Source organism: Erinaceus europaeus, chromosome 1, assembly GCF_950295315.1.
Source record: "Erinaceus europaeus chromosome 1, mEriEur2.1, whole genome shotgun sequence".
NCBI classification, from domain to species: Eukaryota; Metazoa; Chordata; class Mammalia; order Eulipotyphla; family Erinaceidae; genus Erinaceus; species Erinaceus europaeus.
Window position 1 is genome coordinate 53,534,806 of NC_080162.1, and position 15,621 is coordinate 53,550,426.

The 15,621-nt window shown below is 40.5% G+C and overlaps 1 protein-coding gene across 3 annotated transcripts in view; it reads left to right on the forward strand.

Annotated features, from left to right (window-relative positions):
• Window positions 1–15,621, forward strand: part of KIZ (kizuna centrosomal protein) — a 159,951-nt gene that overhangs the window by 98,990 nt on the left and 45,340 nt on the right. The gene's annotated exons all lie outside the window — the stretch shown is intronic.

The following is a 15,621-nucleotide window of genomic DNA, read 5'->3' on the forward strand; positions in this document are numbered from 1 at the left end:
AAGTCTCTGGACACAGTCTGAGGTGAAACATGTTGAGGTGGCAATCGTTGCGTTGGTTAGGTTGTGATTGGCGGATGCAATATTATTTGGTATGGATTGGGAGACGCATGCGGGAAAGTGGGCCCTATCCAAGGGTTCCAGGACTGGGGGAAGTAGGGGCTCTATAGTGGAGATGTGAGGTTCCTGCTGTCTTAGGGTTCAAAAAGACAATTGATAGTTAATGTTATCATCACATTATTTGGTAATTGGGTTAACTTTGAAAAGTCCTTTTGTTAGGGTTTGTTGTACAGTATCCAGTATCTTGTATATAGCTGTGCTATTGGTTGCTTCTAATCTACTTGGTCTAGGCTTTTTAGAGAGTCCGCATATCAAATACACAGCCTATATATTAAAAAGATGCAGTTTGTGTTTCGAAAAACTTTGAGACATACAATTGATTTTCCCCCTCTCATATTAATTAACTAGTGATTTATATGTCTACATTTTGCTAGGAGTGTACATAAACACCATTCCCACCACCAAAAGACTGTGACCCATCCCTCCCACCCACTCCCACCCCGCACTGGCCCAGGAAGCTGCATGTCTACCCCTCACTACAGGGTTTTTACTTTGGTGCCCTACTTACAATTTGATCAGGTCCTGCTTTTAGTTTCCCTTTCAGATCTTCTTACTCAACTTCTGTTGATGAGTGGGATCATCCCATACTCATCTTTATCTTTCTGACTTAGTTCACTTAACATAATTCCTTCTAGCTCTGTCCAAGATGGGTCAGAGAAGGTGGGTTCATTGTTCTTGATAGCTGCATAATATTCCATTGTGTATATATACCACAGCTTTCTCAGCCACTCATCTGTTTTTGGGCACCTGGGTTGCTTCCAGGTTTTAGCTATTATGAATTGTGCTGCTATGAACATAGGAGTACACACCTCTTTTTGGTTGGGTGTTATGGAGTCCTTGGGGTATAACCCCAGGAGAGGAATTACTGGATCATATGGAAGGTCCATGTCTAGCCTTCTGAGAGTTTTCCAGACTGCTCTCCACAGAGAATGAAGAATCTTGAGAGGCAGTGAGGTACCTTGTCATATGATGGGCCTTGAGGATCTGTGAAAGAATTCACTACAAAGTATAAAGGATGTGAAGGGATATTTATTAGAAAGTTTTCCAGCAAGAGAGTAGCAGGAAGGAGGCAAAAAGAATACACTGACCAGAGAGGTACTTGAGACAGAAGGCAGAGAGCATCCAACCATAAAGAGCAGAGAAAACTCGTTATTTATGCGAGAATTCTTATTGCTGGTTTTACAATGGTATTTTTCATGTTCTTTCATCATGTTTGTCTGCTTCTGATTTATTTTGAAAGGCATCTGTCCCATGACTGAGCCTCTACTTCTTTGAAGATGATGATGTTTGTCCTTGGTGTTCTGCTTGGTTAGATATGCACTGTAAAAACAGTACAAGAGAATAAAAGACATTATTAAAACAGAGCATACTGGAAAATGTATGGACCTGATAATGTAAAAGCAAAATGTGTTAGGAAGTATGTGATTAGCCTACACATGTTACACCAGGGTGCCTTCTTTGAAATTAGTCATTAAAGTTAACCCCCTACAGGCTGGAGGATTGGGGGGGGGGTCTCCAACTCCTCCCTGACTGCCCCAAATCAAGCTTCTGGTTTTCCCACCTCCTTCTACTTCCACCTGTATTATAAATGGCTGACACTGCTGGAAGGCTAAGAGACTTGATGTGAGCTAATAGACTCCACACTCCCAGTTTGCCAGTTTGAACAGCACTAATAATAATAATTTCCCTTTATGCATAAGCTGATTGTATCATTAGTTGGTTTACTTTTTTTTTTTTTTTTACCTCCAGGGTTATCGCTGGGGCTCAGTGCCAGCATTATGAATCCTTTGCTTCTGGAGGCTGATTTTCCCATTTTGTTGCCCTTGTTGTGGTTGTTATTGTTGTTATAGCTGTTGTTGTTGCTAGATAGGACAGAGAGAAATCTAGAGAGGAGGGGCAGATAGAGGGAAAAGAAAGATAGACTCCTGCAGACTTGCTTCACTGCTTGTGAAGCAACCCCCTTGCAGGTGGGGAGCTGGGGGCTCTAACCAATCCTTAAACTCTTCCTAGTGCTTGGCGCCATGTGTGCTTAACCCAAAGTGCTACCACCTGTCCCCCACCCTCAGAGGTTGGTTTTCTGTGGCACTGGGCAGCATGTCCCAGCTCGACTTCACAGATATTTAAAGCTAAATCATAAGTGACAGGCATTGCTGTGTGCACCTCATATTGGAGCATGCTAACAATGACATCCCTCTGGTGACATGTCAGTATGGATTTAAAAGAAACCAAGGAAATGAGAGCAAATGTATTCAGTCTTTACCTTCTTAATACTGAGTTTGGCATCCACAGAGTTATCAAAGGAAAGGAGAGGTACTTGCTTTCATATAAGACATTCACAGCATCACTAATGATGCTCTGCTGCTGAAAGCTCATTAAGGGTTCAGATTGTTTATCTCTGTTTAAGAGTAGAGGGATACACCTAGGATCAGTTCTCTCAGACCTTGCAGTGCCTCATTAAGGAACTTTTTTAATGGTGATAGGGGAGAGAGAGTTCTGGGAATTAAAATGAAACAGAATGATTGGACCTGTTTTAATGTCAAGGGGGACTGAAGAGAAGACAAGGGTTTTGCTTATGCAGCCTCTGCTACAATAAAAAAGACCCCAGCACAGACAGACCATCCCCTACAAAACATAACCCATAATTCAAGCTGTCAGTTTAATCACACTGTTTCCAGGTAGATAGAAGGAACCCTTGTTTCCTGGGTAAAGAGAAGGAGCGTTGTTTGCTGACCCCTGGTCTACAGCCTGCTGCAAACCGCCCCACTCTGTTGGCCTTTGTGTCACTGTCACCTCCTTCCCTCCTCTTGGGCATTGTGCTCTCTTCAAGTGGCCCCCTGGAAGGGACCACCCAGGGGGCTGCACAATGGGGGCTGAGGTAGCCACCAAAACATAGGTTTTGTAAGACAGCCCGTTAAAAGAAAAATACTGTTTAACTATGTATGTGTTTGTCCTTTCTACAACTGTTTTGTGTAGAAAACAAAAACCCATGTACAAACTTCACAGCTGTTCCGGCCATCGTGTGTCAGGCTTGAGATAGTTGCTTCCAGTTTATTTTCCCAGGCCACTAATTCTTAATGCTCTTTATATTTACTTGTTTGGACTTATGATCAGGAAATTTGATATCAAAGCAAACAAGTTGCACTGGCTTCACTAAACTATTTTATCAATAGTTCTCAGAGTTAGTGAGTTGGCACTGGTCTTAGATGAAATTTGTCTGCGATACTAGTTAACAAAAGCTAGCAGCCAGGAATTCAGTTCTCAATAGCCATTTACACCTCTGTAAAAGGATTAGCTCTACCCAATTGTTACACTGTTTAAATCTTAATTTGCATCTTTATGGTGGTAGAGCTTCTGGGGACCTCTGGTTTCTGTTTTATTTGTGTACCTGTGGGTAGGAGGTCACTAGAGGTTTTCTCTTACTGATGAAGGTGCTAAATTGCTTCAGGATGACCTGTGGCAAACGCTAGAAGAAGAAGGATGACCTGTAAACTACACAAATTGAATTAGCATCTGAGGTTACTTATTACCAACTATCTGCTTTGGTTCATTAGTTATATTTTGTAGCAGCTGTGTTCTTGGAGTATATAATACACAAATGGGTTATTTCTGGGTAAAGTAAGAACTAGAATTTAAATGTTATTAATTGGGGCTGGGGAGATAGCCTAATGGTTATGCAAATGACTGCTTTGCTTGAGGCACTGAGCCCCGTAGATTGAATCCCTAGCACCACGACAAGCCAGAGCTAAGCTCTGGTTAAAAGAAAAAAAGATAATAATAAAGTTAATTGTAATCAGCAAATTTCCTTGAGAATTGAATGTAAAAATAAATAAAGCATCCAGAATTAGAACTTGGTAAAAGATAATTTGGATCTTCTTGCCCCTTTTCTATGGTTTTGATATTAGTTGGCAATGTATAAGAATTTAGGAGCTGTGGCTGTACAACTCATCATACCCATCACCCATGATTGCTTTAAATGTTTTCTTTCTGTCTAGATTATGTGTTCCAATTTAAAGATCAAAGTCTTATTTTTGGGAAAGGAGGTTAGGGCCAGATTAGTAAAGAGGAAGAAACTGAGTTTCTGAGCTAGCATACTCTAGACATTGGAATTGGAAATGAAGGCCAGCTTCCCACCTTTCTATGTGCTATTTCTAAATTACAGGTTCATAACTTAATGTGCTACCTCTATGAATGATGCCCTTCTTGTTCTTCATTTTGAAATATAATTTCCTCCCCTAAAACTTTATTCTGTGACCTGCCATAGTGCTGTATGATTCATTATTCTCATTAAAAATGCAATACACACATCTTAGAAAACTTTTTACAAAGTAATTCCTATAAATTATATATAAGAAAACTTGTTGCTTTTTACAGTTAGTAGTTGCCACATCATTGTTAAGACTGTTGTCCCCTGGAGAAAATAAAGTCAGACCTGTAATACTGCCATTGAAACATAAATTCCAAATCCCCTGAAAGATGGCTGCTACAATAATTTGTCAAAGTTAATCTGGTACATTTAAAGAAAAGTTTATTTTCTGTAACCCTCATAGGGCTACTTTTGCCAACAAGTAATCCATAGTTTGCAATCCTGAAAGAAAAACCATAACACCTTTTCTCTTTTTCCCCTGATTAAAAAATGAAATGAATCTTAAGTTGAGTTTTCTCATTAGTCTACAGGGGAATTTATCTTTTGAATTATTTCTTAATATATGACTGGATGATCTAAATGAAGCTAGAAATAATTACTAGCAATTTAACCAGGAAGATATATTTTTATATGTTTTATGTGTTGTTAGGTAAAAGGAAATATAGCTTTTAAATTGCTTTTGGCTTTCTAGCAATTACTTATTCAGCAGATTTATCTGCTTGCTAGGTTTTACAGAGAACAAGCTGATGACAGGGCCCAGTCTGTTGGTACGAGGCCACACAGTTTTTGAGAAGTCTGGAAATGGGCTTGTCAGATCCAAGTTCTAGGTGAAATGGTTTTGCTAGGAATGTAAATAGAAGACATAAAAGAAATAGAGTTCTTGAATTCTAATAGTTTTCATAATACAAAGTCTTTAACCATTAACTTCATATAATGTTTTAATTCTTTACTAAAGTTATTTTCAGCAAAGGACTGATAGATATTTTGCAAATGTCTGATATGTTAGAATTCCTTAACACAGGAAAGACAGCTCACTGGCTAGATGCCTGCCTTGCCATGCACTGCTCAGGTTCTAATCCCAAAACCACATGGGAAGTGCTGTGGTACCTGAGATGTGTAGTACTGTTTTTCTCTCTCTCTCTCTCTCTCTCTCTCTCCCTCTCCCTCTCTCAGTAACTCAGAGGGGGCCAGGTAGTGGTGCTCCTGATTGAGTATAGATGTTACAATGTGCAAGGACCCAGGTTCAAACCCTGCTCTCTACCTACAAGGGGAAGACTTCACAAACAGCGAAGCAGTGCTGCAAGTCTTGGGATCTCTCTCTCTCTCTCTCTCTCTCTCTTCCTTTTTCTTTATCCCTTCCTTTTCAGTTTCCCTCTGTCTCTATTCAACAAATAATAAAATATTTTTAAAAAGAAGGAGGAGGAGGAATAAGAGAAATAGTAAGAAAAGAAAAGTGACCCAGAATGGTGAAATTATATTAGCTTATGGTCTGGCTTCACAAGAAAGACATAGATCCTTAGCACAGATCAACTCACCTTTTAGCCCAAGAAGTTTCTGAGTTAATCTAATGTGCACCATAAAATCTGTGCAGACTGGAGTTGGACAGTAGCGCAGCAGGTTAAGCGTACCTGGCACAAAGCTCAAGGACCAGAGTAAGGATCCCGGTTCAAGCCCCAGGCTTCCCACGTGCAGGGGAGTCACCTCACAAGCGGTGAAGCAGGTCTGCAGGTGTCTGTCTTTCTCTCCCCCTCTATGTCTTTCCCTCCTCTCTCCATTTCTCTCTGTCCTATCCAACAACAACGACAATAATAACTACAACAATTAAAAAAAAAAATCTGTGCAGACACAATACTGTAGTCCTCTTACCAGTTAAGCTTGCCGCCAAGTCCTAGAAACTCTGATCTAATATGACAACAGTCATTTCTAAACATAATGTGAAAAATAAGGGCATCAATAATTATTTTTTGACTTAACATGTAAAGTTATACTGTTGGCTGTTTTTGTTGTTGTTGTTGTTACTATTGCTTTAAAAATGTTTGTTTACTTACTTATTTCATGAGCAAGAGATAGGAACACTGCTCCAGTATATATGATGTGGGGATCCAACCTGAACCTTATACATGCAAGCCCACCAACCAGTTGCCTGCTATAGTGTTATTGTGTTTCAGCGTGTGCTAACTGCTATGTGAAACTTATAGTAAAATTAAAATAAAGAAGTTAATTGCTGTTCTTAACAAACTTTTGGTCTTGTGAAGACTGGGCAAGCATGGTATAAGTAGACAGCATGGTATTATAGCATATTGTCAGTATTGTGCTAAAGGAATTCAGACATAAAAAATATTCCTGTGAGTGAAGTAGTCAGAAAAACCCCAGAAAAAAATGTAAAATGAGCTAGTTTAAGTAAGCCTGACATTTGGGTTGATCATATTGGAAAGTTATCGGCGCTGGGTGGTAGTGCAGCAGATTAAGCACACTTGGTGCAAAGTGCAAAGACCAGCGTAAGGATCCCAGTTTGAGCCCCCAGCTCCCTACCTGCAAGGTGGGGGGGTCTCTTCACAGGTGGTGAAGTAGGTCTGCAGATGTCTTTCTCTCCCCTCTCTATCTTCCCGTCCTCTCTTGATTTCTCTCTGTCCTATCCAACAACAACAGTAATAAACAACAAAGGCAATAAAAGGGAAAAAATAGCCTCCAAGAACAGTGGATTCAGGAGTCGGGCTGTAGCACAGCGGGTTAAGCGCAGGTGGCGCAAAGCACAAGGACCGGCATAAGGATCCCGGTTCGAACCCCGGCTCCCCACCTGCAGGGGAGTCACTTCACAGGTGGTGAAGCAAGTCTGCAGGTGTCTATCTTTCTCTCCTCCTCTCTGTCTTCCCCTCCTCTCTCCATTTCTCTCTGTCCTATCCAACAACAACAACAATAATAACTACAACAATAAAACAACAAGGGCAACAAAAGGGAATAAATAAATATTAAAAAAAAAATTTAAAAAAAACAACAGTGGATTGGTAGTGCAGACAGGTACAGAGCCCCAGGCAATAAAAGGGAAAAAAATAGCCTCCAAGAACAGTGGATTCGTAGTGCAGACAGGTACAGAGCCCCAGCAATAGCCCTGGAGGCAAAAAAAAATGCAAGTTATCTGGATTATGAACATCCTAGTGTTACTGGGTTCTAACATAACAAGGAGGGAGGGGGTGGGGCCGAAGGGCTGGTGCAGATGTAGGCAGCACAGGGTGTTTGAAGAGAACTGAAAAGCATTAATAAAACCACCCAAATGGATCCACTTTCCATTATGACCATCCCAGTGAATGCAGATAAAATACTCTTCCTTCAAGAGAGGCAACTGTCACCACAGCACTTCAACCACACCCTACTTCCCCTCTTTGTACACCTGCACTGGTGAATGTTTGCTAAGCTCTACAACTACCCCATTTGTGAGAAGAGGTACTGAAGCACTGCACATGATCCTTTCTCAGGCTAAGAAGTGAGACCAAAAAAGATAGACTAAGCTGGTTACCACAAACCTGCAGGATTTATTGCTACATTTTTCATTCTGGATGATACCATATAAAATATATATCTCACAACTGTGAATTTCCACCTTCTCCTGAAAGCTAGGGAGACCCAGAAGCCTTTGTAGGAGACACACACTCAACTTTGTGCAGCTGCACCCAAGCAGATGTAGGTACTTGAGTTCCTTCCAGCTGTGTGGTGCTTCTAATGAATGTCTCTCCCTCTCTGCCACCTCTATCACTTGCAGGGGGAAGCTTCTCAAATGGTGAAGAAGGGCTACAGGTGTCTCTCTGTCTCTTACCTTCTCTGTCACCACTTTCCCTCTTGATTTCTAGCTGCCTCTATCCAATAAATAAATATAATAATTTTTTTAAAGTAGTAACTGCAAATTAGTAGTAATATCGTAACATACTGCTTTATATTTTGCTCTGTAAAAATCTTCATTTTTCTCCTTTGGGGTGTGCATCAAATATTCCTGACTACAATGTGTGATATTGTCTTTAAAGTAGAAATACTGTTTTTAAAAAATATTTATTTATTCCTTTTGTTGCCCTTGTTATTTTATTGTTGTAGTTATTGCTGTTGTTATTGGATAGGACAGAAAGAAATGGAGAGAGGAGGGGAAGATAGAGAGGAGAGAGAAAGATAGACACTTGCAGACCTGCTTCACCACCTGTGAAGTGACTCCCCTGCAGGTGGGGAGCCAGGGACTCAAACCGGGATCCTTACTTGGGTCCTTGCGCTTTGTGCCATGTGCACTGAACCCACTGTGCTACCGCCGGACTCCCTAGAAATACTGTTTTGTCTTTGATATAATACCCCATAGATTTTTAGAGTCATAATCCCAAATAGACTTAAAAAAAAAAAAGACTGTTACCCATCAGTCTCTTTGGAGGCCACTGTTAACATGACAGCTTTAACCTTAATTGCCAGATTATTAACCAGTTCCACCGCTGGGGAGCCAGAGACAACCCGAACTGCCCCTGCGGCTACAGACAGACTATGACCCACATAGTCAACGACTGCCACCTCTCCAGATTCAAAGGAGGTCTCGAAACTTTACATCAGGCTCAACCTGACGCTGTTAACTGGCTACGGAAGAAGGGCAAACACTAGAAGAAGAAGATTAACCAGTCCTTAATACACTAGCAGCAGATGATAAAGTCTAAATCCTGGTTTCTGATGTTAATCCACAGCCACACCTCCAAATGTTTCTTGACAAATTCTTGTTCTTATTAAAAGTAAAGAAAAAATTTATTGAAGTAGAATTTGAATGAAGAAATAATAGTCACATAGAGGCCATTACCTGTACTTCAGCCAGCAGTTTTCAGTTTCTTAGCAGTGACAATTTAAGTAAATTTCATGAGTGTGGGAATCTAACTTTGTTATGATTGACAAAATAAAATTAGCCTTTCTGCTATTAAGATTATCCAATTGGAATAGGGGATGAGATAGCATAGCTGCAGATTTGAACATCACTGAAGTCTGAGAAGGGTTAAAAGTCACCTCCTCTGAAGAGTCGGACAGTAGTGCAGAGGGTTAAGCGCACGTGGTGCAAAGTGCAAGGACCAGAGTAAGGATCCTGGTTCAAGACCCTGGCTCCCCACCTGCAGGGGAGTTGCTTAACAAGCGGTAAAGCAGGTCAGGTCTGCAGGTGTCTGTCTTTCTCCTCCCCTTCTCTATCTTCCCCTCCTCTCTAGATTTCTCTCTGTCCTATCCAACAATGGCGACATCAATAAGAATAACAATAATAACTACAACAATGAAACATCAAGGGCAACAAAAGGGAATAAATTAATATTTTAAAAAATGTCTTTAAAAAAAGTTACTTCCTCTGATGGATTTTAAAACTGCCACCCCCACTCACACACATTTTTCAAATTGCCCCACTTTACATCTTTGTCAGGAGACAGTGTAGGTGCTACATTTTTATATTTAGATTATATAATAGATATATTTCAATAAATCACAAAAAAAAAAACCCTCCATAGATTCTAGAAGCTTGCTGTCTGCTTAAATAAATATCTCAGGCAGCACCTGCTTCATTTTATATGTTCTGCAACCACAGTGGCATTCTGGAAGAAGACCATGAGGCCTGTAGAATGGCTGTTCTTCACCAAATTCCCAGACTCTTAACTAAGGTTGGGATCAATGAAAAATAAGTCAAATGTCCCTGTCATGAAAATGCTGCTATAATTTGATGGCCATTCATGTTCCCAGAAGCTTCCAAATTAAAAGGATTGTAGAGCTGCAGACCATTAACCCACTCAATCCATCCCAGGGTAGACTGGTCCCTCTTTTATTAACAGACAATAAATAATTATTTAGTGTGATCTACAGATTAATGTCTGCAAAAAACCCTCCTGAAAGTACCTTGTCAGTCTTCAGAGACCAAGGGGAACTTTGGGATCTACTTTTCTTACACCCAGTGCCATTTTCTTTACATTTAGTGTGACACATAGACTATGTCAATTGTTTTTTTTTTTTTTTAGAGTAGCATTAAATAGAATCCTAGTATGTATTGGACCCCATCAAAGCCTAAGAACTAGTCAGGATTCTTATCTCTAAAAGTATTTTATCATTTGGCCAAATATGGGTCCATTTCACAGACCACAAGATAAGGCTCACAAGTTTTAAATGTGTTTGCATGACCTATTGCATCTGTACTAGTGATCTCAAAGCTCTGCAAAAATGCTAAAAATGACCTTCCTGGTCAGTAACTTTTCAAGGTAACACAGTAAAGGGGAATGCAAGAAAAATTCTCTTTTTATCATGCAAAATAAATGGCAGCAGTTTTAAATCATTCCTTTATAAGATAGAGAAGGACACTTGGGAATAATCTTTCTAAGCTCTGTAGGCTGTGAGTTATAAGGCTCTTTAACCAGGCCCCCAGTCCCTTTTATTTCTTGATGTCTTTTATATCTATTGATATACTATTTGGCATAATCCACAGTTGTGGTATGTGGAATAGAAAGCTTATATATATACTTATAATTCTCTGTGCAAACTGACTTGTTAAGACTAAATTATTTGGTGTGTGAATCTCTTAACCTAGGCTGCCAAACTGACTGTGGATGATGTGATAGTACATCTACAAGACTAGCCTTCATTTTAGTTTCTCAACACGTGTAAATGAGCGTTGATTTCCATTATGAAAGGTTGTATTTTACATGACTACTGATCTACAGTTCTGTATAAATCAGCCCTCCCTAAGAAATTATGCTGCTTTATGACCCACACAAATTTTAAAATTAATATCTGGAGCCTTCAAGACTGTCTTTTTACCACAACCATTTTTTAAAAACCAGATAAAGTCTGGAACGGTTACTAATGTCACTATTATGTTCTGTTGCAATTCTGCTGGAATTGCTCTGCGCATTATGACTGAGGGTTCTGTTTCATGCACAGTGATTATCACTGGTTCATCTCTAGCACTGGAAAAGGTGCCAGATTGTTTATGATCCTGAAGAGACAATCAGGCCTCTAAAAAAAAAGATTGTTCTTCACAGTTTTCATTTTTGCACCAGGCTTCCATTTCTGTCCTTGTTCCCTGTATTCCTCAAAACCCTGTAGTTACCAGGGAGCCTCTTTAATGAAATATTCCTGTCTGCTTTGCAACTTTTTCTGGACCAAGTAGTCTACTAGTCAAGTTGATAAACTATTATAGAAATGTCATTTTAGAGCATATTACCTACTTTTCTTTTTTAATTGTTAATTACTCTTATACCATGGAATTATAAACTAGGCAGAGTGAAAAGGCTCTAATAGGTTGTGGACTTTAAAAAAAAATTTTTTTATTATCTTTACTTATTTGATAGAGACAGCTGGTTATCTAGAGGGGAGGAGGAGATAGAGAGGAAAAAAAGACACCTGCAGACCTGCTTCACAGTGGTGAAGCTTTCCCCCTGCATGTGGGAACTGGACACTTGAACCCTAGGCCTTCTACCAGGTGCACCACCACCCAAACCCTGCATTTCTTATAGCCTGAGAAATAGAACCATGTTTGCTGTGGCAGTGGCCTTGCTAGTGCTCTTAACTTTACTATCAGTCAATATCTGTTTCTTCAATGTCATCTATAAATGGGACACCTGCCTCATAGCATCTTCCCAAAGATAGTGTGAAAACTTCTGAATTTCTGATCATAAAACAGAGCATGTTAAAAGAAAAAGCATAAAACCACTCCTACCATCATTATAGATTTTTGTTATAGTAAGTGTTGTGTTCCAGCAGTAGTAAGAAATGTTTGCTATTATTAGAGAGAAGGTCAAATCATTATTTTAGGTAATTACGAGTTATTAAAATGTGATGCATGGTGGGGGGTGGGAAGTAACACACCGGGTTAAGCACACATAGTGTGAAGTGCTAGGACTGGCACAAGGATGAGGATTCAAACCTCCAGCTCTCCACCTGCAGGGGGGGTCACTTCACAAGTGGTGAAGCAGGTCTGCAGGTGTCTATTTTTCTTGCTCCTTCTCTGTCTTCCCCTTCTCTCTCTATTTCTCTCTATTCTATCCAACAACAATAACAGCAGCAGTAACAATAGCAATAGCAGCAGCAACAACAATGGAAAAAATATGACCGCCAGGAGCAGTGGATTCCTAGTGCACCGAGCCCCAGCAGTAGTCCTGGAAGATGTGTGTGTGTGTGTGTGTGTGTGTGTGTGTGTGTGTATGTGTGTGTGATGCATGTCCATGTTAAGTGAAACTAATCCATAAAGGTGAATGCTGGTAAGCCTGAGGGTGCTTCTTCCCAAGCAAGTGCTCCCTGGATTGGAGAGAAATTGACTGGAACCAACCTAGGCTGCTGCGTGGGAGAGGGATCAGGAACTCGTGCTGGGCTAGCGTTGCAGGAGAGAGACTCTGGGACTCTAGGAGCTGGAAGGCAATCCCAAGTGAGTTTAGTCAGAAGAGCAGCTGTATTTATACTCACCAGTAGGGTGGAAACAGGATGTGACATAGGAGGGTGGAGCGAAAAGAGAGTGGTGGAAAACGTTGTGACTAGGAGAGGGGGTGGAGCAAAAAGACAGTTCGAACCAGTGGGGATTAAACCAATGCCCTGCATGCAGGGCGGTTCTTAGGTAACTGGTTATGTAAATAGACCGCAGAGTTAAGCAGGGGGAAGCTGGCATACTGCCCAACAGGTGAATACCAAATGATCTCACTTATTTTTACTTATTTTTTTGCCTCCAGGGTTATTGCTGGGGCTTGGTGCCTGCACTACAAGTCCACTGCTCCTGGGGGCTTTTTCTTTTTCTTTTTGTTGCCCTTGTTGCCTGTGAAGCGACCCCTCTACAGGTGGGGAGCCGGGGGCTCGAACCGGGATTCTTATGCCAGTCTTTGCTCTTAAAAGTCTTTTTTTTTCTTTAGCTTTATTTAGTTTTATTTGATAGAACAGAAATTGAGAGGGAGGGGAAGACAGAGAGACACCTGCAGTCCTGCTTCACCACTGATGAAGCATCCTCCCTGCAGATAGGGACACAGAAAAAAGGAATTGGGTGATTTTTATAACATAAGTGAGGTATGAATGTAACCAAGAAAGGCAATTTACTCCATCAGGGAAAGATAGAATGGAAGAAATGTTAGGGGTAGATGACTAGAGAGTCCTGAATCCCAATTCCACCAGGACCCAGAGAGAGAAGAGGAAAAAAGGAAAGACATTCAGAAGTAGTAATAAGTGTAGGTGTAAATTAGAAACAAAGTGAAGGCAGGATCATGGGGGAGGCAAATATATAGTATATTGACAGATAGTTACAGAAATAGTAGTCGGCACATATCTGTGACCTTAGGAGAACCACTGTAGTTTCCTGTGTAGAGAATGGGGACACAGAATTCTGGTGGTGGGAACAATGTAGAATTGTACCCCTTTGATCTTGTAATTTTTTAAAACCAATATTAAATCACTAAAAGAAAGAAAGAGAGAAAGGAAGAAAGAGAAAGAAAGAAAGAAAGAAAGAGAGAAAGAAAGAGGAAGAAAAGCAAATTGCTGAAGGGGCTTCCACCAAATCAGCTAGAAATCTTAGACTCTAGGAAGTTCTTTAATTAGTTCAAGGATTACAGTGACACACCCTACTTTATACTAGCTCCGGGAAAAGAGAACTAGGTCCAGCTAAGATTGTAGCAGTTAAGACTTATTTTTAAAGATTCTGAATTATAATAACTTAACTTTCATCCAAAAATTTTACTAAGAAAAAAAAGTTTAACTATACAGGAAAATTAATGAAAATGTACAACAAATGTCCATATTACCCTTACCCAGATTCTGTCATTGACAGTATACTCCATATCGGTCTCCCCATCCTTCCGTCTGTGCAGCTACCTCTTTTATGCATTTACAAACAAATTGCAGACATAATAATTAAAAAACAAACAACCAAAAAACTCCATACATGGCAAGACCATAATAAGAATATACTTGGGGGAGTCAGGCTTAAGGATCCCAGGTTGACTCCCCGCCTGCAGGGGAGTCGCTTCACAGGTGGTGAAGCAGGTCTGCAGGTGTCTATCTTTCTCCTCTCCATCTCTGTCTTCCCCTCCTCTCTCCATTTCTCTCTGTTCTATCCAACAACGATGACATCAATAACAACAACAATAAAACAACAAGGGCAACACAAGGGAATAAATAAGTAAATGTTAAAAAAATTAAAAAAGAAAAGAAAGAAATGGCCACTGGGAGCAGTGGATTTTTAAAGCTGGCACAGAGTCCTAGTAATAACCCTGGAGGAGGGAAAAAAGAAACTGGCATTGAGATAGAAAGGTGTTATTTCGGGGAGTTGGGTGGTAGCGCAGCGGGTTAAGCTCACATGGCGCCAAGCACAAGGACCAGTGTAAGGATCCTGGTTCGAGCCCCCAGCTCCCCATCTGCAGGGGAGTCACTTCACAGGTGGTGAAGCAGGTCTGCAGGTGTCTGTCTTTCTCTCCCCCTCTCTGTCTTCCCCATCTTTCTCCATTTCTCTCTGTCCTATCCAACAATGATGACATCAATAACAACAATAATAACTACAACTACAATTTAAAAAAAAAGGGCAACAAAAGGGAATAAATAAATATTTAAAAAATTAAAAAAGTAGAAATGTGTTATTTCTCTCAACCACATTTAAGAATCTGTATATCCATTCAAAATCATGACCACTCATTAGAAAATTCTTTTAAAAAATATTTTATTGATTTGAGAGACAAAAACTGAGAGGGGAGTATGAGTTAGAAAGAGAGAGAGACAGAGAGATAGCTGCAGCACTGCCTCACCATTTCTGATGCTTTTCCCCTTGCAGGTGGGGAAGAAGGACTTTAGTCTGGGTCTTGTGCATTGTAACATATGCACTCAACCAGGTGTGCCACAGAAATCACTCTTTTTTTGCGTATTTTGTTATTGATTTACAAAATTATAAGATAATAGGGAATATAGTTCCATACCATTCCCACCACCAGAGTTCTTTTTCTTCACTCCCTCCATTGGAAACTGCAGTGGTTCTCCCAGTGTCGCAGATACGGGCTGACTTTATAACGATAGATAGATAGGCTTTATAACAAAAGGAAGGAAGGAGAAAGAAAGGAAGGGAAGGAAGAATTGAAAGAAAGAAAGAGAGAGAAAGAAGGAAAGAAGTGGAGGGGGCAGGCAGTAGCGTAGCTGTTAAGCACATGTGGTGCAAAGCACAAGGACCCGCACAAGGATTCCAGTTCCAGCCCTCGGTTCCCTACCTGCAGGGGAGTCACTTCACAGATAGTGAAGCAAGTCTGCAGGTGTCTATCTTTCTCTTCCCCTCTCTGTCTTCCCCTCCTCTCTCAGTTTCTTTCTGTCCTATCTGGCAACAATAGCAGTAACAACAATAACAACAACAAGGGCAACAAAATGGC